General features: G+C 29.1%; 1 long non-coding RNA gene across 1 annotated transcript in view; it reads left to right on the forward strand.

Moving 5' to 3' along the window:
* The window catches only part of LOC129912985 (uncharacterized), a 67,956-nt gene that overhangs the window by 21,753 nt on the left and 19,970 nt on the right, over positions 1–26,233 (forward strand). The window contains exon 2 of the long non-coding RNA XR_008771949.1: positions 16,618–16,640. This is a non-coding gene — a long non-coding RNA (uncharacterized LOC129912985). The remainder of the gene's footprint in view (positions 1–16,617; positions 16,641–26,233) is intronic.

The following is a 26,233-nucleotide window of genomic DNA, read 5'->3' on the forward strand; positions in this document are numbered from 1 at the left end:
GTGTGATATTTTACGGTGTAGGGAAATGGACAGCTTTAATTAAGTCGGTACAAAATTAAAAGACGAAGACGGGGAAATAAACGTTTTGAGCCAAACTAGCGTTACTGTGCTTATTTTCAGAAAAGAGAAAAATGGATTGTCTCACTGTTTGCACTGTCTCACTGTCCGCACCTTTCCCCTACACGTAAAAAAATCGAACACGAGATTAAAATCAGACTTGACTATACGATGATAGTGTGCCTGTCTCTATCTCGAGCTGCAGCCCAAACTACTGATGCGATTTTATTCAAAATTAATAGTTAAGAAATTATGGTAATTCTCTAGAAAGAAAATTGATATTTTTTTGTTTTTGATTACTTTTCATATGAATTAAATGGAAAATAGGTACTATTTTTCTCAGAAACGCAAACTGCTTCAACGATTTAAAAAAAAAACCTGCCATAGAACCGTTTTCATAATTTCTGAATTTCTAATAAATGGCAGAGAAAATTATTTAATAGACGCATTTAAGTACCTAGTCGTAGTAGTAAATATTGTCGAAATAAATACATTTTTTTTTTTTTTTTGAAAAATCAGTTTTCTGGAAACGAGTTGATAATTTTTTTAGAAATCTGGTTTTAGTGTCAAATAAAAATTATTTTACCATACCTACACATTTTTTTTGTTAAATTTTTCAAATTTTTTTATTAAAAAAAAAAAAAAAATAGTTTTTAATACCTGTCTGTCTCTATCTCAAGCTACGGACTAATCCATTGAGTCTTATAAGTTAAGAGTTTTTGGTGATTACCTATAGAGGGAAAATTGAAATTTTATTTTTTTTTTACCAAAATTAAGAGTACTTGGCATAAAACCGTCCTCTTAATGTCTGATTTCCTCCTTAGCAACGCGACCGATTCAAATGAAAATTTTTGTACAGAAACATTTTAGTAACCCTCATGTTAAACATTTGCTTTTATGTGTCGATTAAATTTTATTCTTAATGGCATACCAATCAATTTTTTTTTTGAAAAGTTTTTGAAAATATGTAGGTACAAAAGTGGGAATAAGTATGTTGAAGAAATGAAAATTTTTCAATCTAATGAGAATAATCTGTAACGGTTAAAGGGGAAATAGGGAAGTTGACGGTTATTTAAAAAGTCTAATATGACGAGTCTCATTATCGAAAAATATTAATGTTGTCAAAATACTTATTCCGACCATAAAAGCAATTTTTTTCGTCTAAACGATTGTCAAAAAAATTGTCCTAAAAATTGTTTATTATACAAGAAATTAAATAGCATACTTAGTTTGGAAGTCGATACTATTTAAGGAGATGTTTTTGTAACTTTAAATCAAATTTCATACTTTTTATTAATTTTTTTTTTTTTAAATTCTTTTATGAAGTTTTAAAAACTTAAGGTAATATTTCTAGCAACTTTTAACACAAGTGCCACCCAGTCGTTCATTTTATTTATTTAATTCGCAAAACATTAATTCGAACAAAAATCAAATAAAAAAATGAGTAGCTACTGAGTTCTAGAAAAAACAGGGGTCTGTTTCCTAGCTTACTGTTACTATATCAACTAGGTATATAAGCGACCTCAAAAATCAAAAGTTGAATCCGATTGAAAAATACTGTAGTTACGGGTCAACAGGGCTAGGTGAAAATAAAACACTTTTCCATAATTTCATTAATTTAAGTCCACATGGACCTACATCCTACAAGGCTGTGATTTTATTGAAATAATATCAAATCTTTTCGCTTTTACCTGATATCTTATGGGATGACTTTTCCCATAAGATAAAGCTATTAAGTGAGAAAATTCCGAGTCATTTTGGTATTTCGCGCATTACGGATCTGTCCAAAGCTGGAACTTCACTTCTTGACTTCTATCTTACTTTTTGACTTCCTCTAACTTTTGATTTCTATCTTACCATTATCCCAATAAAAAAAACACAAGGAAATAAGCAAAACTTTATAATGCGCGACATTTTGAATAAACGACACGGACAAAATGAAAAATTCTCAGCGTTTTTTTAAGACTTTATATTTTCCCAATTTCTATCAGATGAAAACGCATTAAATAAGATTTGACTCTTTTCTACGTGCATTTCCCCAGCCCGGACCTATCGCAAAATTTTAAAAAAAATATGCAAAAGTTTTGTACAAGTCTTGTACAGTTTCGCACAACCAAAGCCGAGTTTTGGAAAGGGGGTGGGTGGGCGTAAAAGTGGGGTGGGTGTCAAAGTAGACCTCTATCGAAAAAATTCAAATACAAAAGCTGTAGATAACAATATGAGAAAAATGCAAAAATACGACTTTTTGGTTCTTTAATTTAATTTTTTACAAAAATAGTTGGATTTTAACAAAACTTGGTAAACTTTCACTTAGCTATAACTTTCTTTGGAAGCTTGTACAAAACTCGAATTTGGTCGTACAAAACTGTACAAAGCTTGTACAAAACTTTTGCATACTTTTATTTTTAATTTTTTTAATTTTGAGAAGTGTCCGGGCTGGGGAAACGTTTCCCCAGCCCGGTACTTTCACTTGGATATAACTTTCGTTGTAAGTTTGTACAAAACTCGGCTTTGGTTGTACAAAGCTTGTACAAAACTTTTGCATACTTTTTTTTTATTTTGCGATAGGTCCGGGCTAGGGAAATACACATCTATTTTCTTCTCTATAAACAACTTTACGTTGTCAACCTCTTAAAAATTTACTTTGTTCTCTTTTCAAAATTGAAATTAGTTCCATTTTTTAAAGTTGTCTTAAAAAAAAAACATACTCTGTCGATAGGTAGGTACTTGAGTTGATTCATTCCTTTTTTTTAAGATATTGAATAAATTGCTAGGTTTCAAAATAGATCTATTTAAGCCAAAAACATCATTACCCAGAAACGAAATAATGAGTTCATCAAAATCCTCAATCAAAGTCGAACATAACTTAAACATCTAATGTACCATACAATACAGAATCAATGAATTTAAATTAAGGTAGGTAGGTTAGGTACCTACTTAAAAAAGGACTGGATTAAAAAAAAAAGAAAAAAAAAAAAACAGTTTCACATCAAGTCAAAAACATAAGTTTTTAAAAATTTAAATACCATTTTAATAAAGTCTTAAACTTTGTGCTAGCAACAACAAGCATCAGCAACGATTGCCATAGGGGTATCACAAAAGATTTGAAAAAGTGAAATGTATAAAAAAGAACAACAACAAAAAATAAGGCTTCCAATTTAAACTTTTCATCAAACAGTTTTATTTCGAAGAAATGGAAAACAATAAAGTCTTATCAAACAAACGAGTCCAATTAATTCTCCTATATGCATACATGTGAATGAAAATCTAAAAGACACATTAGTATTTTTTTTTTTTTATTGAGATGTATAGGAATTCAAAATTATACTAATGGCATGTTCAAGTTGCTTTTAAATCAACACCCAAATTCATACAAAAGCGTTTAGGGATAATTCCCGTACACATAAAACCACTTAAAATGGGAATCGATGTGAATTTAAATTCAAATCATTTCAACCAAATAAACACTTTCATTGTGTAATACATCATTTGAGTCTCATTCCTTTTAAACTAGAACGATATTTTTTTAATTCTTTCACTTTATAATATAAAACCCATTGAATGAAACAGGATGTGTGGGTTCTCAAGGAGTAAATAAATTTATACTCCAGAGCGACACATCCACTTACATGCACTCTTTCCTAATCCATTCTTTTTGTGATGAAATTTTGTTACGTAATGTTGTTGGTATGGGGACAAAAAATCTGCTTCAAAGCGATTTGAACTTAAAATAATCTTTAACGTTTTTTTTTTTTTAGAAAATCAACAAAAAATGCGCTACTGCAAGAGTTTATGATACTTTTAGCTTTAAGCTCCTCTCCATAGACGATGGTTCTGGTTGTGATATCTTTCCTTCTACCAAAAGGACGGTACTACAGTACATCGTTAAACGCCTTTTGTTTGTCAGAACATCCTTTTTTTTATTTTTTTTTTTTTCGCTTCTAAATTGTTACGAAACGAATATCCTTTATATCCTCTTTACCACATGCAGCAAAAAATACCTAAAAAAAATTACATGATACGCCAAAGGTCCATCTGCAACATCCTGGATATGAATAACAGGATGTGCGAACTCAAAATTCCTATATACGGTTTCTGGTGGCTGTGGTTTAAGGGAAAAAAATGGTTGCAATGTTAGAGAATCTGCAAAAAAAACTCAAGTTAAAAACATATTTTATAACATCCGCTTTTGCGTTTTGCAATAAATGTATACACAATGGTAATAATTTTTGTAGGAGAATCGTTTAAATAAATTTCACATATGTACATACATATTTATGTATTTTAAAGTTTATGTCGGGTTAAGTATGAAAAGGCTTTTAGAGAAAAGAAAATATTTATGTACCTGAGCTTCTAAGCTTCCGTTTTTAAAAGATATAGATTGTTCTATATGAATAGGTATTTAAACCAAAAAATAATGGATACATAACTAACTGATCTCTTTTTTTTTACATAAATTTGAATCTAAAATATATTTTAAGAATTAGGAGTTACAAGATAGAGTTCACATTAAATTTAACTGAGTTTAAGTGGAATCACGTTATTTTAAGCGTATATCACATTATTTTAAGGTGGTGAAATTAAATGTGCAAAATATAATTTTGATCAAGAAATTTGTTGTCAAAAATTATCTTAAACCTGCCCTCGTTGTTCAAAGAACCTGCATTTTTAGCTTTTTACCGACTTCCAAAAAAGAGGAGGTATTCAATTCGTCTGTATTTCTTTTTTTTACCTCTTAACTTTAAACGGATTGAACCAATTTTGATAATTCTTTTTGTATTGGAAAGCTGCTGCCTGCAGTGTGGTCCCATTTCAATTTTTTTTTGTTTTACACTTCAGAAATTTCGGATGTAGTGAGCTTAGAGCAAGCTACGATCTACAATCAGAGGCTCATCATCAATTTCGTTCAGTTATGGCCATAGAAATTATTAGAAAATTCATAAAACACAGTTTTGAACCATGGAAGTTGGTTTTGTTTTTTTGATAAAAATGATTATTATAGAGTTATTTTGTTGAAGTCAGGTTTTATTTTTTCATCTTTTCACTATGGTAAGTTATAAAAATTGATGGTTTAAAAATATAACCTAAAAGATTTTATTTTTTTTTTTTCAAAAGCTTGGTTTTGAAAATTTAATTCATAATAATAGTTTTGAACAAAATTAGTTGTGCAATTAAGAAAATAAAAGGGAATAAACAGAAAAACATGTCGTTTTTCGATAAAAGCGTCAACGCCATATTATCGTTATTCTAATTTTTTTGGGAAAAACTATAAACGCATTTGGAACATTATAAATAGGTAGTAGGTACCAAATTTAATCGAAACCTTTGGAGCTGTTTTCGTTATCTCGAAACCGTTATATAAGTGATATCCGTTCTAATAAAAACCTGAAAAAAAAATATTCCAAAAAAAATAACCTTGAAAATTGCAACAAAACTCTATAACAAATTTCAAGAAAATGCATCCACCCGTTAAGGCTTTAGCTCGTTGAACAGATACACGCACACACTAACCGCAACATGCTCCCCTCTATCACATTAATTTCTTCATTATCAAAACAATTTATCTTTTATCAGTTCCAGAACTTTGAAATACAGAATTTTGTAATTACAGAAATTTAGAATAGAGAATTTTGAATTTACCGAATTTAAAAAAAATAGAATTTTGAATTTACAGAATTTTAGAATATAGAATTTTGGAATCCGAATTTTGGCACGTACAGAATTTCGACCTCAACCCACTTACTAAGCCCGATATGTGTTCGTGATCGAAGAAATGAAATTCCGGTTAACTGCTGAATTCACCTTCAGCTAATTCCACCATAAGTATACAAAGTCTCAATTCTAATTTATTAGTTAAAAGAACTTAAATATACAGGGCATGTTTGTTTGAGTTTCAAAACTGCATAACGTTAATTCCATTGTAGCAAGAGCTTAAGTTCCATTAAATATGTAGGTGCAGTACTTGTGGTCATGTAATAAATATTGTCATTATAAAAGGACAACAAAGTAGAAAATCAATAAACATGAAGTAATTTCCACCACAATATTCCTTATAATTAACTATGTACATACTTACTATATGGGTGCAGTTATAGTAAATGAAGGTTAATTATAAATATTAAAAATGAAAATGGAAATTTATAACTGAAATTAATTAAATTTTTTTTTTTAACACAATGACTTAACCTATGTTTCTGACCTTGTCTAAATAACCAATAAACTTTTTTTCGCATGAAAAAAAAAGATTGCCAGAGGATTCATTATGAAAGAAAAACTGTAATGAATGTCTTTTGCCTGTGAATGTCAGTGTCAACGACATTAAAGTTAGGTAGATAGAGTTTTATGTGATTAAATTAATTAATTTTGGGTGATTTTTTATCGTTGTGGCAAAACAACTGTCTTTGTTGACGGATGTGATGAAGATTGTTGACCGTTGAACTCATAAATACATATATGTTTAGGTATTTATGAAGCAGAACAATGTCACTGACAATTTCTTATGATAAATGGGTTATTTGAGAATGGTTAAATGAGAAAAGTGTACCAGCTAAAGGATTGTTAAAATTTGATTTCAGTTCTCTCGATCAATAAATCTGCCAATCTCTATTAATTTATAAATATTTTAGAAAATATTTATTTACTTATTCATGAAATGCTTGTATGTGTACATTAAAACAATTCTAGACCCGCAAAGAAAGCGTGCCCAATGAAATTAAAATTTATATGTTTTTATTCGTAGGTATATAGATCGAACGTACTTATGTATATAAATCAAGTAATAAATATCAGTATGGGTTTATTTAGTATTGGAAATGTAAGCAAACATCGCTAGACTCTCAGATGCACTCAGCACATTACAATTGGCCTTGAATCAGTTCATTCAAGTGCAACATTGCATGCACAATTAACCTAAATTGAGGTTGGTAACGTTTGAAATCATCTCGTGGATACGCTTGATTAACGCTTGAAATAAATGCACCTTTTACCTCCAATAACTGTCTTCCTCTTTTACTGATTGTCATTTTGCATCATCATCGTTTTTCAAAAAGTTACTCTTCTCTGTATAATATTGTTTAGTGATGGATGTTAAAATTGCAATTCATTTTGAAAATAGAACAAATTATTGCTACTGCAGCTGCAGTTTCTATTTGATTCATTTTAAATATAATTTAGAGTTGGAGAAGTATTTGATGCGAGAGAAACGAATATTATTTAAATCAAATTGCACATTCATTATACAGTTGAATATTTAGCATAGAATATTTTTTTTTAAGTAAATAAGTAAATTCTAGTCTTAAAACGCATTCGATTTCACATACATATAAAGACAAGAACTACCAAAAGTCACTAAAACTTTGACAGTTTACCTGGAACTTACCGTCTTACTTATTTCAAAACTGTTTCAATATTTTTTTTTGCAATTTTTTTTTATATTCAAAAATTATTAAAAATGTAACTCTAACGTCATTTTGAACAAATTATTTATATACAGTTATTCTATTGCATATACTTGTGTATACTTAACCTTGCCAATCAGTTAGTTTACAAAAGTTGGCTTTTTTGACTATTTAGTGAATGATTGTATTAGCGAGTCACTGTGGTGTATGCGTAACTTTTTTTTGAAAAATATTGCAGATGAAAATTGATTAATTGATTGCATTTTTTCATATCGATCATCAAGCCCAATTATAAATTATCAAAAGTTAAATATATATGATCAAAAACCAATATACAGAAAATTGTTCTATTTAAGTAAGACGAGTTAAGCTGTGCTATGAACTCTCATTGGTTTGTGAAGGCTGTTTAATAGTATGGATAAGAATTATGTACTTAAAAGTTAATTTGAGAGTTAAAACAAATGAAATTTTAACTTTCGGATTTCTCAATAGATATCGAGTGACATAGATTTAAATAGGTTTTTTATTTAAAGAAGCTTAAACGTCGTCATAAAAAATTCTTTGAAAAAATAATACACTCCTGCTCAAAATTAACGCACACTTTTTTCTTCTTTAGTCATACCCCTACATCTTATTTAAAATGGCTTTTAAATTATTTGTTGTATTTTTTTGTGTTTGGTTATTATTAAGCAAGTCAGAAAAATGCTAAACTGCAACAGTATTATCAACCAAAAAAAAGATGAACCAAATTTAGCAATTTAAGGTCTGAAAACTGATATTAAAATAATTTTTGTTTTTTAAGAAAAAAAAATTTTTAAAATGGAAGCACGTGACAGTTCTTTCCAATAATTTTATTCAATACTTGGCATTGTCTCCTCTAGCGCTTATGACAACTTGGAGTCATCTATTCATTCCACGAATTAACATTTGAAGGTTTTATTGTAACTTTTCTTTCACTCCAATTTTCTGTGGATCAAGAATGCTTGGAGGTGGATTTCGGCCGCAAATGCACTTTTTTCAACATTTCCTAGACATGTTCTATTGAATTCAAATCCGAATATCTGTGTGGTCAATTATAGGGTGGCATATTTTAATCTTGAAGATATTTTCAAACCACTCTAGCATGCATTATCGTGCATCAGACTGAACTGTGGACCAAATCTAGGGGTGATTGGAACCGCATGGTGTTCGAGGATATCAGTCAAGTATTTTTGGGTATTTAAAGTAGGTCTAGGAGAGCTCACTAACTCCGTAGGTGTTGTAAAGCAGAGTTTACTTCATGAAAATTTATGACTCATCTCTAAAAGGTTAGCGGGTTGACAGATAGACTTCAGCATATCTCTCCAAATCTTCCCCACAAACATTTTACTCCATACCTTCAATTTAAGATCACTCCTGACTTATTTGAGAAAATAACCACGATACTGTGAGACAAAGTAATAGTAGGAATTTTCTGTAAAATAAATATGATGTGCGTTAAATTTGAGCAGGAGTGTATATCAACTAAGCGACAAAAAAAAAATTCTAGTAAAAAGCGTTAATAGTAAATCGGCCAACAAAACTTATGAAGATCTTAAAGCGGGTTCGAATTTAAAATAATAAAAAATAATATTATCATTTATTAACCTTTTGTGTTGAAACACTATTCTAGTATGTGTTCATCTTCAACTGTTTCATATAAATTAATCAGAAGAATTATTTTTAGTAACCGTCTTGAAAATTTATATAACCCATCTGTCAAATTTTTAATATTTGGTATAACATTTAATAAAATAAAAAGGATTTATAACATAAATAAATTAATAATCAGCATTTAAACCACATGTTTTTCGAGAAATATTAAGTTGATCTACCTATGTATGTACATATTGAAATTAAGATTATTCCAAGTTCTTCCAAAATATAAAAAAAAACTGCAGAAAAACGGATATTATTGACTTCAGTTATTAATATTTTTCTGTTTTTTCTATCTTCAACCATCTCTCAACATTTCTAAAAGTTTTATTTCATTTAAGATGAAATATTTGAATTTCTTTACATAGCAACTATCTATAACGTTGTGCAGTGAATCAACAAAAATAAACTTCGAAGTAAATTTGACGTATATAACCCAGCTTCTAAAACTAAATTAAATTTTCAAGGAAAGTTGGGAAATTAAAATGTCTGTAAAATTTAAAATTTGATTTTCTTGAAGGTTGAACACATCATAGCACCATCCTCCAATTGACCGGAAGAAGAATCCATACTTGGCCTTAAAACAAGAAAACATTTATGGAACTTTTTGATAAAGCATTTTCTCTGACAAAAAAAACAAAAGAGTCTGGGGCAATTTAAAACATAAAGAAATATGAATAGAAACTCATATTAAAGTAAAAAAGTGATTTAAAGTTTAATGGACAAAAATAAGAGTTTCTTGTTAAATGATATAGAGATGAGATTTTAAATAGATTTGCTTAGTTTGAAAACTCACTTTTAAAAACAAAAATTTTAAGTACAAATATCAAATATAGCTTTTGACTTAAACATAAAAAACAAAATCATTGAGTTCAAAAGTTAAACCAGAGTTATCTCAAGAAGGAATTACAGAACTTAAGATTGAAAAAAAATTGTTTAAGTCAGATTTGATTAAGTGCGAATTTCCGTAATTTTGCTCATTTATTTAATTTAATATTATACAGTTGAACGTTAAGAATGAAAATGAAATTATCCTTATTTAGCGTTTGAATTCGTGCGTAGCCTCCTTCATAAAATTTTTGTTGGTATATGAATTTAATTTTAATTTTTGTAGTAGAATATTGAATAAGGTTCTTTTCTCCTTATAGCGCTACTCTGTCATTTGAGTGGGATTCATTATAAGCAAAAGAAAGCATACTTTTAAACAGCCAGCGATTAGTTACGCTGATATCATCTTTGATCAATTAACTTTCCAAAGAAATATACTTTGAGAAATTTCCTGCATTCAATTTTTACAGGTTGAGCAATTGAAAAGGCATGTCGATACCATTCAATCAATAATACAATGGAAAGTCACCCTAATTGGTAAATATTATAAGAGTAATTTTAAACCAATTTCAATAATTTATTCTCTTGAAAGACCTTGTCCCAATAAATGCTAAAATCACCGTTTCATTTTTTTTTAGAATTTTAATTAAATTTCCGGTATATTTTTCTTATAAAATCTTTGATGTAATCCAATATGCTGAAGAACTTTAAAAGTTAAGACGTTTTGTTTGCAATTCCTTTGATAGAACTTCTAACAAATTTTGAACAAAAAAAAGATATTTGAAAATTTAGGTCATACCGATGGCCTTTCATTGATGGTCGTCGCTTCTTTTGTTTATGAAACAAAAAACTGAGCATTCACACCCTCTTTTCCATCGACACAAATTTAATGAGTGGTATTCAACAGGCTCTCTCTCTCACATCCATTTGAGTGACAAAAATGGGGTTGTATGGTCGGGACGGATACATCACCACATTGTAGTGTAGTAAAAAATCGATTAGGTACATCCATTTTGGGGACACTATATCCATTGTGAGACTGCAACAAGGCATCCATCAGTCTCCAAGTCAAGCTAAGAGCTATCACATAAATCATTCTGGATTGATACGGTGTGATGAAACAACCCAAAAGTAACCACCTGATCACACGTTTAAATTGCGATACAAAACAGAAAAAAAAACCTTTCGACTAATTGCAAAAATTAGAAGAATTTCAGCAGTCACAGTTATGTCATGATAATATTTACAAAATTTATCTTAATAGCTCAGGGCAATTAGTCAAAATATGGGCATGAAATCGCATTTTTCGCGGGACAAAATTTTTTTCATGGAATGTGTTCGGGTGGTTGTCCTTATCATAAAAGTCAATTTGTTGGGAAAATTGGAGGTTGGGAACAGCCGCCATCTTGGAAAAGAGATTGGTAGCGTTTTTATTGAATAGCTCCATTGTTATTCATTTTAACAGAAAATGACAAAGGTAGGACTTATTAACAATAAAATTATCTAAACAATGATATACAAAACAATTCCGTGAGTTGATTAAATAAAATTTTATAGTTAGTCAAAGTGCGGGTTTGTATCGCAAGGTTGGGACAAAATGACATTTTTTCATATATCTGACGAACTTTTGATTTGTTTGGATAATTCTTCAAGAATGAATTATAGTACTTATAATTACCTATAAAATGAGCCCACAATCGTTATTGTAACCATCGTATTGTAGAAGTAATCTAACTCCGAAACTCTCCATGTACTAGTCAAAAGTGAGAAAAAAGCTAGTTTTTTGCTAGTAGGCCGAGAAAATTTTGGGAGTAGAGGTATAACCAAAATATAAGTACGCAGTTTTGCTGCCATACTCGTGTTAATGTCGATTTCAAAGGTCTGACAACTCTAATTTTGGGCTTTATACGGTTTTTGGGGGGTTTAATAACGTAAGTTTTCCAGTTAACGTGAATGGGCTAAATTTATACTATTTGAAATTATAAATATACAAGCTGATTCCCTATTATTTTTCCTAAATCTAGACACCCCAATCTTGAGGATGTGACCAATAGAACTCAAGATATAAGCCGTTTATACGATTATGTTTTAGAGGCTTTTTTGTTTCGATTTTTGTTTGTTTATTTGAATTGAAAAGCCTGATATGGTTAGTTAAAAAAGCTTATATCGTGAGTTCTATTAACCCCATAGCCGAGATTAAGGTGTCCAGATTTAGGAAAAATAATAGAGCATCAGCTTGTATATTTATAATTTCAAATAGTACAAATTTAGCCCATTCACGTTAACTGGAAAATTTAAGTTATTTAACCCCCCAAAAACCGTATAAAGCCCAAAATTAGAGTTGTCAGACCTTTGAAATCGACATTAACACGAGTATGGCAGCAAAACTGCGTACTTATATTTTGGTTATACCTCTACTCCCAAAATTTTCTCGGCCTACTAGCAAAAAACTAGCTTTTTTCTCACTTTTGACTAGTACATGGAGAGTTTCGGAGTTAGATTACTTCTACAATACGATGGTTACAATAACGATTGTGGGCTCATTTTATAGGTAATTATAAGTACTATAATACATTCTTGAAGAATTATCCAAACAAATCAAAAGTTCGTCAGATATATGAAAAAATGTCATTTTGTCCCAACCTTGCGATACAAACCCGCACTTTGACCAACTATAAAATTTTATTTAATCAACTCACGGAATTGTTTTGTATATCATTGTTTAGATAATTTTATTGTTAATAAGTCCTACCTTTGTCATTTTCTGTTAAAATGAATAACAATGGAGCTATTCAATAAAAACGCTACCAATCTCTTTTCCAAGATGGCGGCTGTTCCCAACCTCCAATTTTCCCAACAAATTGACTTTTATGATAAGGACAACCACCCGAACACATTCCATGAAAAAAATTTTGTCCCGCGAAAAATGCGATTTAAATTACTAATTTCCCTGGGCTATAAATATAGTTTTGAATGGCTTATGTATGTAAGGAAATTGGAAGTTATGTCGTACAAATTTGCTATTAGGTTATATTTAAGATTTTCTGAAAATCTTTAAGGTTAGATATAAATAAAAAAAATCCTTGGCAATGTTAATTGTTGCACGGTATACACAATTATTGTTGCGATATAACAAGTATTAAAAATATAAAATTAAATTATTAAAAAATACTCATTTTGTTTCATTTGTTCTACATTTGGGTATTTTCCTTGTAACGGGTGTGACACAGTTACATCATTTTTAGTTCTTGGTTTGGGTATTGGCTATTAGCTAAGTAATGTATTCAATAGCTTCAACTCCTAACAAATGTCGTAAATATCGTATATGCAATATGAAAGCATGTATTTGAGAGTAATTTATTAAAAACTATGTTTTTTTTTACTAACAATTTGAAAATGTAACGGGTGTGATATTGTATGAAAAAACGTAATTATACAATTTATAAAATAGAAAATAATCTTTTTTATAAAAAAAACAAAACCGACTTCCATGGGTTTTCTAATAGTTCCTATGGCTATAACTGAACGAAATTTAAATGGGACCACATTGCAGCCACCAGCTTTCTAATACAAAAAGAATTATCAAAATTGGTTCACTCAGTCCAAAGTTATGAGGTAACAAAAAAAAAATGATCAAGAAATGTTTACCTATAAAATTGTTGGAATTTTTTATTTTTAAAATTCTTAACCCTTTCGAACCTAAGCTATGAAAATCTATATTAAAAAATGTTTTTTTCGGTATTATCGTATTAAAAACATCACAACTAAGAAATATGAATAGCAAAAAGTTATTTTCCAAAATAATAAATAGCAAAACTAATGTGTTACTCTCATGTTACATATAAGTAACATGCACTGAATATGACCACCAAAAAAAGTCGGGCAACTGAGAAAATAAGTTTTTATCAAAAATATAAGAATAGTATATGCTACTTCTTCTAAGCCAAAAAGCAAAACACTTTCTGGATTAACTTTTTTTATATCTTTTTTTTCAAAATTATGACCAAATATATAAAAAAAAATGTTTGCAAAAAAAAGAAAAAATGTGAAATTCAGTTCCTTTTTCGATTAAAAAAATTAAAGGTATGATATTAGACTAAATCTTTGTAATAATCCAGTAACTAGGCATCATTATGTTTCAATTGAGCCATCGAAACCTAAAAAAATATTTAATGGAGCTATTCACCTTTAAAAAAATAAGTTTAACAAAAATTGAATTAATTAACATTCCAAAAACCTAATTTAGGAAAATTTTGCTAATTAAAGTAAGAAAAATTTTCACTGAAATCGATTAAGTTGTTTACGAGAAAGCCTGCATTCATAAAGTGCGGCTAGTAACAACTGTTTAGAAAATATTTGTTTGTGCTTCAAAATTACGAAGTTGTGTCTGATAGAATACACATAGATTTAATCACGATCTTTAATTTGGGTCCTAAGAAAATCAATTTTCTTTTTAGAAAATTACCAGAAAATCGTTTTAGTGGCTTGTGATTCTGCTTGAGATAGAAACTCACCGACAAAATTGCGGGACATCGTACTTTGAAGTCGAATGGGTCCTTAAAACTACTAAATAAGGATAATAAACTCATTAACTTTTAAATCCACATTATCATTATTTTTAATTTGATTTCAAAATTAATTTTAAAATTTTTTATTTGTTTCCGTCTTATAAATGTGTGTGTGTAGCAAAAATAAATTTTTCTTATTCCTTTCTTTACTCACGCAATTTTTTATCTTATTTTTGTTTACCAACCAACGTTGCGTAGTTATTTAATTCTTTTGGCTTCTACGTTTTTTTATTCTTGACTTCTTGGATGAACTAATTACGTTTTATTTTGCTGTACCATTTTTTCAAATAGATTCCTCTGTTTCCTACCATTTTATATCACATGAAAATCCTTGAATGAAATACACCTAAAACCTACACACATAGTATGTGGATTTCCATGTTTATACTATACATAGGTATGACGTCGTTTTAAATGGTTGACCTGACCCCAACCTCGATATTATCTTTGTCAATTTAAGTTTCAACATCGGAGTACGTATCCAAGATAAAGTCAATTGCTTCGCTAGAGTGAGCAACCCATTAATTCTCCCAAGCCACAAACATAAACAACATACCTAAGTTGCATGGAGGAAAAGAATATTTTCATTTGTGTATGTGCTTTTGTTTTTGTTTGTATTTTATTATTCCTGTCCTGATGTATTATTCCACCCCCGATACAATAATTTATTTGACCGCACATCAAGCTTTAGCTTTAGCTTCATACTCTTCAGAACTTTCTGTTATTGTACATTTAAAATTGAAATAACTTACTTTGACGAGCCACTCAGGCAGACAGATTGAAGTCGTTTATACCTTGATGATGATGAAGATGTCCTGGTTGTCTTCGCAAAAGAATAATGATGATGAAATGATGCACATAGTTATACAAAGTGCGCAGAAATGTTTAGTAGGTCACCAAAGAAAGTTTTCTGTATTGTACATAAATAAGTAAAGAGTGATTCTGATTAACATTATATTTTAGCTCTCAAAATAACCCGTGAGCTAGAGAAGTGAGTACTGAGAAGATGCAGAGTATGGAAATATTGAGATATATAACTGATTGAATTGATTTGAACTGTTCTTGAACAAAATTATAATTAATTTATGAGGTACCTACATAATTTCGTAATATATCAATGCGAAAAGAATCCTTTTTATTTTCGTCAGCTCCAAGTTTCTTTTAAGAAAATTATATGCTAAGATGAAAATATTGCATTGTTTTTTTTTATAAGTGTAAGAGTTTTGTTACAACTTTCTAACTATCACTTTGTGCTGACTGCTGATTGTGCTAGTTAAGTATCCAAAAATTAAATTACGTCCTCCACTTTTGTATAAATTCTTGTTCTGTTAACTACAATATTGTTGAAAATAAATTAGTACGTGTTAGTATACTAGTATGTTACGCTCATGAAATTTGACAAATTTGCCTATACTTCTTGTGGAGCTCAAAACTTCAACATTCTAAACAAATTTGACCATAAAAACAAGTACATAAGTTCAACTCTAGTTGTGCATTTTATTAAAATCAGGGAAAGATACAATATTTTAAAGAAAGGCACAAAATGAGATTTCGTAACCGGAGAAAAAAATTTTAAACGGATGCTCTTGGATAATTTAAGTTGGTCGGATGTTCTCGACGCAGTTAACATGAACTATTCGACGGAAATAAATTGAAAGGGGAGGAATGAAAATTGTTTGCAAACTTTTTTTATTCTGTTTTTTTTTATATAAATTGTTTTTCTGGGTACAAAGCTTTCTTGTAGTTAAATAAGAATAAATGAATATCTAAAAATAAATAAAACTAAAAATATAACTGAATTCACACAATTATATTTTTTAATTTCAACTAAAAGCTTAATTTTAAATTTAAAAAAAAAACATCTCCTTTGATTTGTATTGGTAATTTTATATGGGGTATTCCATTAGAATAGCGGATAGTACCGGGAGACTAAGCAGCTGAAATAAAAATCTGCAAAATTTAGAGAAAGATCACCCTAATATTTCGTTGTTTGTTTTATTTTACTTTTTTATGTAACATGTATTTACCTATATAAATGATGCACATACATACAATGGAAAAAAAATAATATATTTTCATTTTCTTTCTTTCAGATTCCATGAAAATAAAACAAAAGGTAAATACAATTTTTAATATAAAATCTATTTTTTAATGTTTAAAAACAAAAGGTTATTGCTATTTCAATTTTGCTGTCATAAAATTCAAGCCTAATAAGATTGTGTCAAAGTCTTTGACAGCTAATTACATTTTATAAATTTTCCCACCACAGAAAAATAAGATCTCACAGATCGCAGTAATTTCTCTTCCGAAAAATAAAATTCCTCACAAAATTTCTTACTTTTGCTTTCAGAAAGCTAAGATTTTACTTTTTTTTTACTCAGTAGCTTGTTTCGTTTGTATCGTAAAATATATTATAATATGCACAGAAGTGCTCCATATTATGAATGTATTAAATGTTTTTTTTTTCTATTTTTTTTAATTAGTATTGGAAAATTTATTTATTTAAAACAAAGTAAAGTTCAGGTGAATAAAAATAAAAATATATTAGATTTTCTAAAGCTGAACTTTTAAATATTCGAAAACATAATTAGGTATATGTTTGTATTAATTTAAATTTATTAACGGAAAATTTCTTACGAAAAAAAAATATTATTTTAAAATCTGTCGTATATGGGCGTGGGTGGAAAACAAAAAATAAAAACAATAACAAACATTTTCTTAACGCAAAAAAAAATAATTGAGTTGACTAATTATTAATATTTAATGACAGACCGTTTCCGCCGACCGACACGCATTGTTTATTTATTTAATTTAAATTTTACTAATTTTTTACCTCAAATATTCAATTTGCTGAAATTAGCATGCCACTCAAAGAATCATTTCCTGCGAAAGAAAATAATTTTAAATTTTTCAAATCAACAAGCGTTTGTTTTTATTTATGATAATGACAAATACAACAAAGTTTTTCTTTTTTTTTTTTAAACTTTTACGTGCGTAAAATTTGTTGTCCTTACGCGCGGTGGATTGAAACCAGTGAAACACAAATCAGAGAGCGAATAAAACCGATCACTAGCAAACATTATCAACGCAAACTAATTACACTGGTTTACAGCCGAAATGGACACTCAATCCTACTATTTTTTTTTCTTACGTACTTTGAACTCAGGAACTCGGAAATCACTTTAAAATAAATTACGATGGATACGTTTTAAAATTAAAATATTGTAAAAAAACTAATGAAAAACTATTCGAAAGAAAGAAAAACATAAAATTACTCAATAAAAATTTTCATATTCGGTTTCCTTTTCAAGTTATAAACGAAAACACAAAAAATGTCGAAAATATTGATCGTTACAAAATAGATTTTGAAGAAAATTATCTTGTTCTCTTTGCCAGAAAGTGTACTACACACAAAAAATATAAAACTATGCGGATTCGCAAGATTTAGATTCTTTATGTCAGTAAGAAACTATTTTTTTTGCAAAAATTTCGATTTTTTTAAAGTGTTTTGATACAATGCACCTAAACTTTTGGAGAGACCCAAAAAAATTATTCCAGTGTTTGTTGCTTATTTGATCAGCTTTCAGGAACCGGTTTTTCTGTTCATATTAGTTGTTTATTACTCAAGATATAGCCCGAATACTAAGTATGCTGAAAAAAAAACGACAAGAAACTTTGAAAAATTATATCTCGAAAACCTATCCATAAATATTTTTAGTTGCGATGTAGGTACTATATATCAAGTTATGCATTCGTACAAAAAAAAAAACAAGTTGAGATAACATTTTTCCATGAATGCCAAAAAAGTGGGTCCCGGAAGTCCGTCTGTCAGTCTGTCAGTCTGTCAGTCTGTCAGTCTGTCAGTCTGTCAGTCTGTCAGTCTGTCAGTCTGTCAGTCTGTCAGTCTGTCAGTCTGTCAGTCTGTCAGTCTGTCAGTCTGTCAGTCTGTCAGTCTGTCAGTCTGTCAGTCTGTCAGTCTGTCAGTCTGTCAGTCTGTCAGTCTGTCCGTCTGTCCGTCTGTCAGTCTGTCAGTCTGTCTGTATAAGGAGCTACAGCCTAAACGGATGGACCGATTAATGTCAAACTTGGTATGTAGCGTTATTTGGCGACTCTCCAGAGGGGTTTTTGGAATTATTTTTTTTTGGACCAAAAATAACGGTAGGTACTTGTCATGTACCGATTTTGGTAAAATTGAAATTGCTCAAAAACGGCTCCAACGATTTTGTTTAAAAAATTTAAATGTTAGTTTTAAGACAAGGTCTACCTTTTAATGAAAATTTTTTTTTGAAAATCATTATTAACGGTACCTGCCATAAAACCGTTTTTTTTTTTCAAATCCGATTATGTCCGAAACTGCTTATTCGATTTCAACGAAACTGCGAAGAAGCATTTATATAATTTAAATATAAGACAAAAATAAAATTTTGAAAAAAATAATTTTTGGATTTTTAAAAAAAATTTGAAAAATCAAATTTTCGAAAACGGGACATTGAATTTTTTGAAATTTTGTGTGTAGATGTTGATTAGTGATTTCTACAAAATGGCATACCAATTTTATTTTAAAACTTTTTTTCCAAAAAATTATTTATAAAAAATTAGTTTTTTAAAAAAACGGCTCTAACGATTTTGAAAATTTTTTTTCTAAAAATGCATCTTAATATATCAATCAAAACTGCATACTTGTTTTGGGGGGCAATTTCATTTCAGATTTTATATTATTAAAAAAAAAAAAAAGAATTTTCTTTTTTTTTCTTTACCCATATAGTAGGTACCTACATTTTCCAAATTTCTATATAAAAAGTCTTAAAAATTTGAGCAACAACAACGGTTCGTGCGACCCGGTCGTGCATTTTATTTTAGATAAGATTTTCGAGTTTTCTGGACTCAAATCTAAACGAAAAGTATAACGGCACATTTTTTTGTAAACTAGTGTTATTATTAATTTTGTTTTTACAAATTAAATTTTAACATAGAAAAGGGTTTTGTGTAATAAAGCTTGACATCATCAGCATATAGAAATGATTTGGTGCATAGTTACAGACGGATTGTAAGCAATTTATATAGAGGCAAAAAATAATGGGACCAAGAATGGAGCCCTGTGGAACACCTTGAAACAGTGCACTTTACTAAAGAAATGAAAACTCGTGGTGATGAACTCTCAATTTGATAATTTGAAAAATAGTTTTATATTTATTCCTTTCTGAAATTTTAAACACTTAATTTAAATTTATAATATGTAGAAAAATGGATGTACCATATGAATAGACTTTAGTTAATCAGAATTCGTATAGGTACTTTACCATAGATCTAATATCGTAGAAGAAAAAAGATATGAAACTTTTTAAAAGTTTGTTAGTTGCCACGCAATGTTTTGCTTAACTTTAGATTGCTAGTTATTAACCTTTCTCTACTAGTAAAAGATTGAGTACTTATAATTAGATTTGTTGTATTATGTAAGTTAACTACAATTTCTGCTACCTACCATTTTATTTTTTATTTTACAAGATTCAGGGTTATTTACAAACGATATCACACTTAGTTCATTCTGTCACGTGTACTCTGTTAACATAGTGTGAAAGTGTGAAATTAAACAGAAATAGATATCTACCTATACCTACCTTCCTACACAAACACATATACTTTTTTTCTATACAAAACACTTAGCATGATGCTAACTTTAAATGCCTTCGTCTTTTTACAAAGAAAGGTGAACATATTTGATATATTCTTTTCTTTAATTGTTCTTAATTAAATTGAGTAAGGTAATTTAGTTAAGTGATTCTATCATTTGGCAGTAGGTTGGTATATCACACGTGACAACTTAAAAAAAAAAGTCATGTGTGCAATTCACACGTGGTAGAAGTGAAACCTTAAAAAAAAAATTTCTTATTCTATCTCCTTAAAATACATGTTTTTTATAAGACAACCTATATTAATTTTATATCATCTGAAACCTTATTGTTTCATCTCAAAATATTTATACCGTCCATATTTATACAACATTTACAAAAAGAGCTTATTTTTTTCAAACCAAATCACTTTTCATCAAAAAAGCAAAAAAATCAATCTTTTTTTCTCTTTTAACACCATTAAATATAGTTTTTTTAAATGGCAACCTAACCTATAGTAAATTTTATATCATCTGAAAGGTTATTTCACCTTTTATATGACGTATGAATCATATTTCTACCATGCCTAGAAAAGAAATAAGAATTTTTTAAAGCCAACTATGTCGAAATTTCAAGCTGAGATTACAGTACTTTCTACACTGGTCATCGTCAACAGGTCTCCACAGGTTTTTTTAGGTATTTTTCAAGTTTTTCAATTTAAGATTGTGTAACTTGTAGAGCTCGTACAGTTAATTGGGATATATCAAATAAAAAGTTATGTTATCAGCATGTGTATTAAAGTTAAATAAAATTTGTATGTACACTAGATCAAAAGGTATAACGTGTGTAGAAAAAGAACATCTTTTTACCGTTATCTCAGAATTTTTAATATGAAATATATTGAAATTTTGTACATTTTTTAGTTTATTTAATTACCTATTTACAGTACAAATTTCATTCATATATCTATTAAAACAAAAAAGTTATACCAAATTGAATTTTCGCGTTTTTGTTTCATCTTGTTTCAAATCACTACGATACTAAAGAAGTTTTCACTTAAAAAAAAAAACTATATTTAGACATTAAATTTCGGTGTCATACCTTAGGAAAATAAAGATGCTTATTTTCATATTGTTGAATCTTAACCATGAGATAGTTCACTACACTTTTCAAATTAATTTTAGATAGTAAAATCAAATAATAACGAAACTTTTTTTTTAATAGGTAAATACAAATTCAAAAAGCTCCAGGTCGTTAATTAAAAAAAATAAATATTGGTTTAACATTGCCCGAAGTATTCATACTATGAATTCATTATTTTTTTCGTCTGTTTATTGAAAATAAAATACGTTAATATTCGAAACCAAACAAATAATCCAAATATTTATGTAGAGGGCACATAACTTTCTTCGAAGGGAGTTCTTCAAGATCATTAATTTTCTGACAATGATTTGTTCATTGTCTTTGAGAGCGGTTCTGAAACTTGACTATAAGTAACGAAACAAAATGGAAGGGGCGCCAAAATTGTGAAATTTGACTAAGTTGGTGGAAGCTATTAATTTTGAACTCTATATATGTATATTAGACTGAAATTGCCTTTCAAAACACCCTGTTATTAAAAGCCAATAACTATTAAATTCGGTGTAAGCATTGCAGTAAGTAAATTATGATAAACAAGAATCCAAAGACTCGATTGAAATATCCAAGATAAAAGGTTGTTTTTACGAGAGATTTTAAAATTTACACTTTATTTCAGAGTAATGCAATCTCATTATACTCAGTTGGGCATCATAAAGGGTATTTTTAATACCGAATTATGTAAAACATTTCTTGTTCAGATTCCACCATCATTAATTAATTATTCAGCTTGATCAATCAACACCTCATCCCCTACTCTTGTTCTTTAAATGGGTTAGCAAAAATTAATAAGAGGATTTTGGGGGACTTTCGCCATGCAATAGAGAGTGAATTAGTGCGTCGATACCCATTTTAAAAATGTATGAATTAATTTTTTTTACCCTAGACCTAAGAGTTTTCCGAAGCATATGCTTACAGGATTTTGAGTTTTTGGAATTTTGGATTTTTGGGATTTTGGGTTTGCGTGATTTTGACCCCCAACCCTTTAATTATTATAAAGTCATATTTGTTTTATGTCTTTTTTCTTTTTGACAATTTTGAAATTTTTTTTTTTGTACTTTCCCCTATCTACTGTCGGGATTTTGGCAAAAATTATATTTCAAAAGCTTTATGTAAGACCTTAATATTCTTTGTAGTTTAAAGTATAAGAGTAAGTACATACAACCTAGGACAGCTTTTTATTTTTCAAGGGCGCAATGTCCTCACAGCGACGGGTCTGTTCCGCTTCATGATTTTTCCATGACGAATATTTCTTATTAAAATCTTATTATGTATTTTCTCAGCTATCGTTGAGATATTGTTGCGGTTGGGTTGGTTTGATTGCTGAAACATGTTTGAGTAAACAAAACGAAGAAAACCACCTCATTTTCATTGGAAAAGAGAGTGTGTTCAATGTTACATTAATTTGTTTTAAAAGTCATCTGGATATGATAACAGAAAAGAGGTAAACCAACAAGCTACTAAATTACCCCAGTATAATGTTATTTCCACTTCGAATTCGGAAGCACGAAAGAATGTTGTTTATATTTTGATAATTTAGAGTGTTTTTGTTTTTTTTTCTTTTAATTCTGAACTTGTGCGTCTTTGAACTTTAATTTAAAAACACATAAACAACCAGACACTCATTTTCCCAGTCTATAACCGATTTCATTAACAAGGCTGTCAATTTTGCTAGCTGTGGCGGCAGTACTCGAAGAAATCCTTGTGGGAATGAAAGTTCATTATTTTGTTTTCTTGATGAATGAGTTGCGTGTTCACGCGCGGTAATTGACTCTTAAAATATGCATGGCCATTTATTGGTGTTTGGAAATAGATTATAAATTTCAATAAAATTCTTAGTAAATTTATGTTAATATTTCAATCTCTCTACTTATTAATTATATTGTTTGTTTTTATCGAAAATTTGAACGTCGGTTATTGACATGGTAATGAATAAAAAAGGAAATTCGTTAAACATTGTTACTATTTTTGACCATCATCAGAAAGATAATTTGGAGAGAACATTGGAAGAAGAGATTTCTCTGTGTCAAGTGGTTTTTGAGATAAATTTGGCTTTTCAAATGAATTTGTTCATTTTTTTCTTAGAATTACATGTTTGGTTATAACAAAGGATCTGGGTTAGTTAGTCGCATCCTTTTACAAACCACTTTGATTTCACACAGAATATAGAGACAAAAGAATTTTTTTTATGTAGATGTTGCTTTTGTCAAGTTGTGATACCTTTTTTACTCTAAAAATTTTAGCTTTGCAAAAATGGTCAAAGAATATAATTTCATTAAGGTATGAAAACCTACACAGAGAAAAATAGACCACATAAAATAGAACAAAAACAATAAGATTTCTCTATGGTTTTCATCCAAGAAGGAAACCTTATTAAAACAATCGGGTTTTCCTTATTGTTTTAAAATCTGCAAAAAAATAAAAAAAACCATGACCAGGCTGGGAATCGAACTGGAGACTTCAAATCATTAGTCGCCCACCTTACCACCTGAACCAACCTGCCATGAAAATATTGATCGCGATTTTTGTTCTAGTGCTAAGTTGCAAAAAAAATCAGCTTTTCAGTCAAATTTCAATAAGATTTTCTCTATAAAAATAATAAGAAATCTCCTTAAAAAAACCTTATTAATCGTTGATTTTAGTAAGATTTCCTTATGAAATGTATGGAAGGTAAAACAATATGGCAATCTGTTAGTTTTTAGCGGGTCATATTTTTCTCTGTGTATGAAACCTATACATTTGTAGGGTTTGAGGGTAGATTTAAATTCTAGGAAAATTGTTTTGATTAGTAAAAGTATGCAAACATTTTTTCTCTGGAAAAATATTTCTCTGAAAAATTGTAACTGAATGCTATTGAGTCACAAGTTTTGGTAAGCACTAAGAATTGGCACCTATCTACATACATTGCTCTAATTAATAAATTTCGGTTTTTTTTCAGTTAGGGCAAAGATGTAGAATATGTAATGGAAGAATGTGTGTTTTTTTTCAATTAGTGCAGGGATGGTTTTATAAAATTCTATAAAAAAATACATAGAAGTAGGTACCACTTGATACGAATGTTTCATTAGAAATATGAGAAAAAAATCATAAAGTGCAAGTTCTGCAAAGGAGAGTATGCTTATATGAATAAAAAAAAATTTTAAACTTTACAAAGCTCCGTAATGGTGTTCAGTAGGAAATTAAAGATATCATATTATCACTAAATATTAGAGGAAGAGGGTGAAAAAGTATTTGCTCTTACAGTCGTGATACACGCTGTACAGTGGACCGATCCATACATGCTAGACGTAAAAAATTCTTTCTCTTGGTTTAATGTTTTTATTTGACACAAGATATCATTTAAACACGATAGTTTGTAATAAAAACAATTTTCTGCAGACAAAAGCTTAATTTTATTTTTAATATATATATTTTCTTCTGAAATACTATATTTATCCAGAACATGTTCAAAAATTTTAACAATCCGGTTCTTCTTTTGATTCGAACCCCCAACGCCATAAAACTCCATACGTGAAATTGAAAATTCTAGTAGGATTCAAACAAAAAAAAACATGCCTTGCAAATTGGTGCGAAAGAAAACAAAAATATATTCTTTAACTAGGCATGACACACTTTACAAAAACATATAATTTATCAAGACACTTTGACATACTTATATTTAGATTGTCTAAAACAAAAAAACATTTTTAACATTTTTGACCACAAAATAAGTGTTTCACTGAGCTCATTTCCAAGACAAGTAAACGGGACACAAAATATCAAACATGTAAAAATATTAGAGAACAAACCGACTAATACACCTGCCATTTGTTTAAATTTAATTCTTTTTCGATTCAAAAATATGTATAAAAACAATTTTTTTTACTTTGAATTTCAAAAATTTTATTCAAGAAATATTACAAATTGAAAGTTTGAGTTTGAAGTGACAGAACTTTTTATTTTAATAACCAAATGTCAAGTGGATTGAAGTTCTGAGATCAGCTGGATATTCTTATTGTTTACCAACGCATGAACAATGTTGAGTCGCAGTTGACTTTTTTACGTGTGGCATGTATAGATCGGTCCACTGTGCGCTGTTGCTGTAGTTCCTCTGATTTGTAAGGATATAATTAACAATGAGAGAGTATCAAACAAATCAATTTTGTTTTTCATTTTTGAGATAGCACATTGGTAAAGCATTCGCCTAGTAACCCAAGAGTTGTAGGTTCGATCCCCATTTTTTCTTATTTTTAATAAATTGATGCTTTTTTTTAAGTTGAAACAACTTTGATTTAAAGAAGTTTTATAACGGTTAACCACTTTAAAATAACGATTTTCTACTTTGATTTTAAAATTTTCGTCTTCAACGCAAAATCATTCCGAAAAATAGTTGAATCAACGTGGTTTTCATTGATTTTAAGTTGTTTTTTCCCTCAGTGTATGAGTTTGTAAAAAGTTTTAACATTCTAATCAATTTTATCAGTTTAACTTTAGAAAAAATACTACGAATAATATTCGCAATAAAAAGTTACAAAATACAAACAAATCCCATAACGTTTTTTTAGGTTAAGATAAATTTAAATTGTATATTTCCTTCGATGAAAGTTGGAAGAAGATTCCAATTTAACTCTCTGTCAGCACACGGGTGCGAATTTGGCAGGACAAAAATTAAAAGTGGTCACAAAAACGTGTCTTTATAAGGGTGAAAATACATTTTTTTGAATTGTGAATACAATATTTGAATTCCTCGTAATATTTTACATCAATTTTATATATATGACTCTCTATATAATAGAGAGACCGAAAAAAGTTCTAGCGACATGAAAAAGTATAAACCAAATTTACATCACTTTTTCGGATTTCACAAAACGAAACGAATTTCACAAAAGTTTATTTTTAAAGCACTTTGATGAGTCTTGATTCTATGTTAAAGTCTTGTATCTATTCTAACGTGAACGATCTTATTTGACTGACTGTTTTCTAA

The sequence above is a fragment of the Episyrphus balteatus genome, chromosome 3 (genome assembly GCF_945859705.1).
Source record: "Episyrphus balteatus chromosome 3, idEpiBalt1.1, whole genome shotgun sequence".
Taxonomy (NCBI): domain Eukaryota; kingdom Metazoa; phylum Arthropoda; class Insecta; order Diptera; family Syrphidae; genus Episyrphus; species Episyrphus balteatus.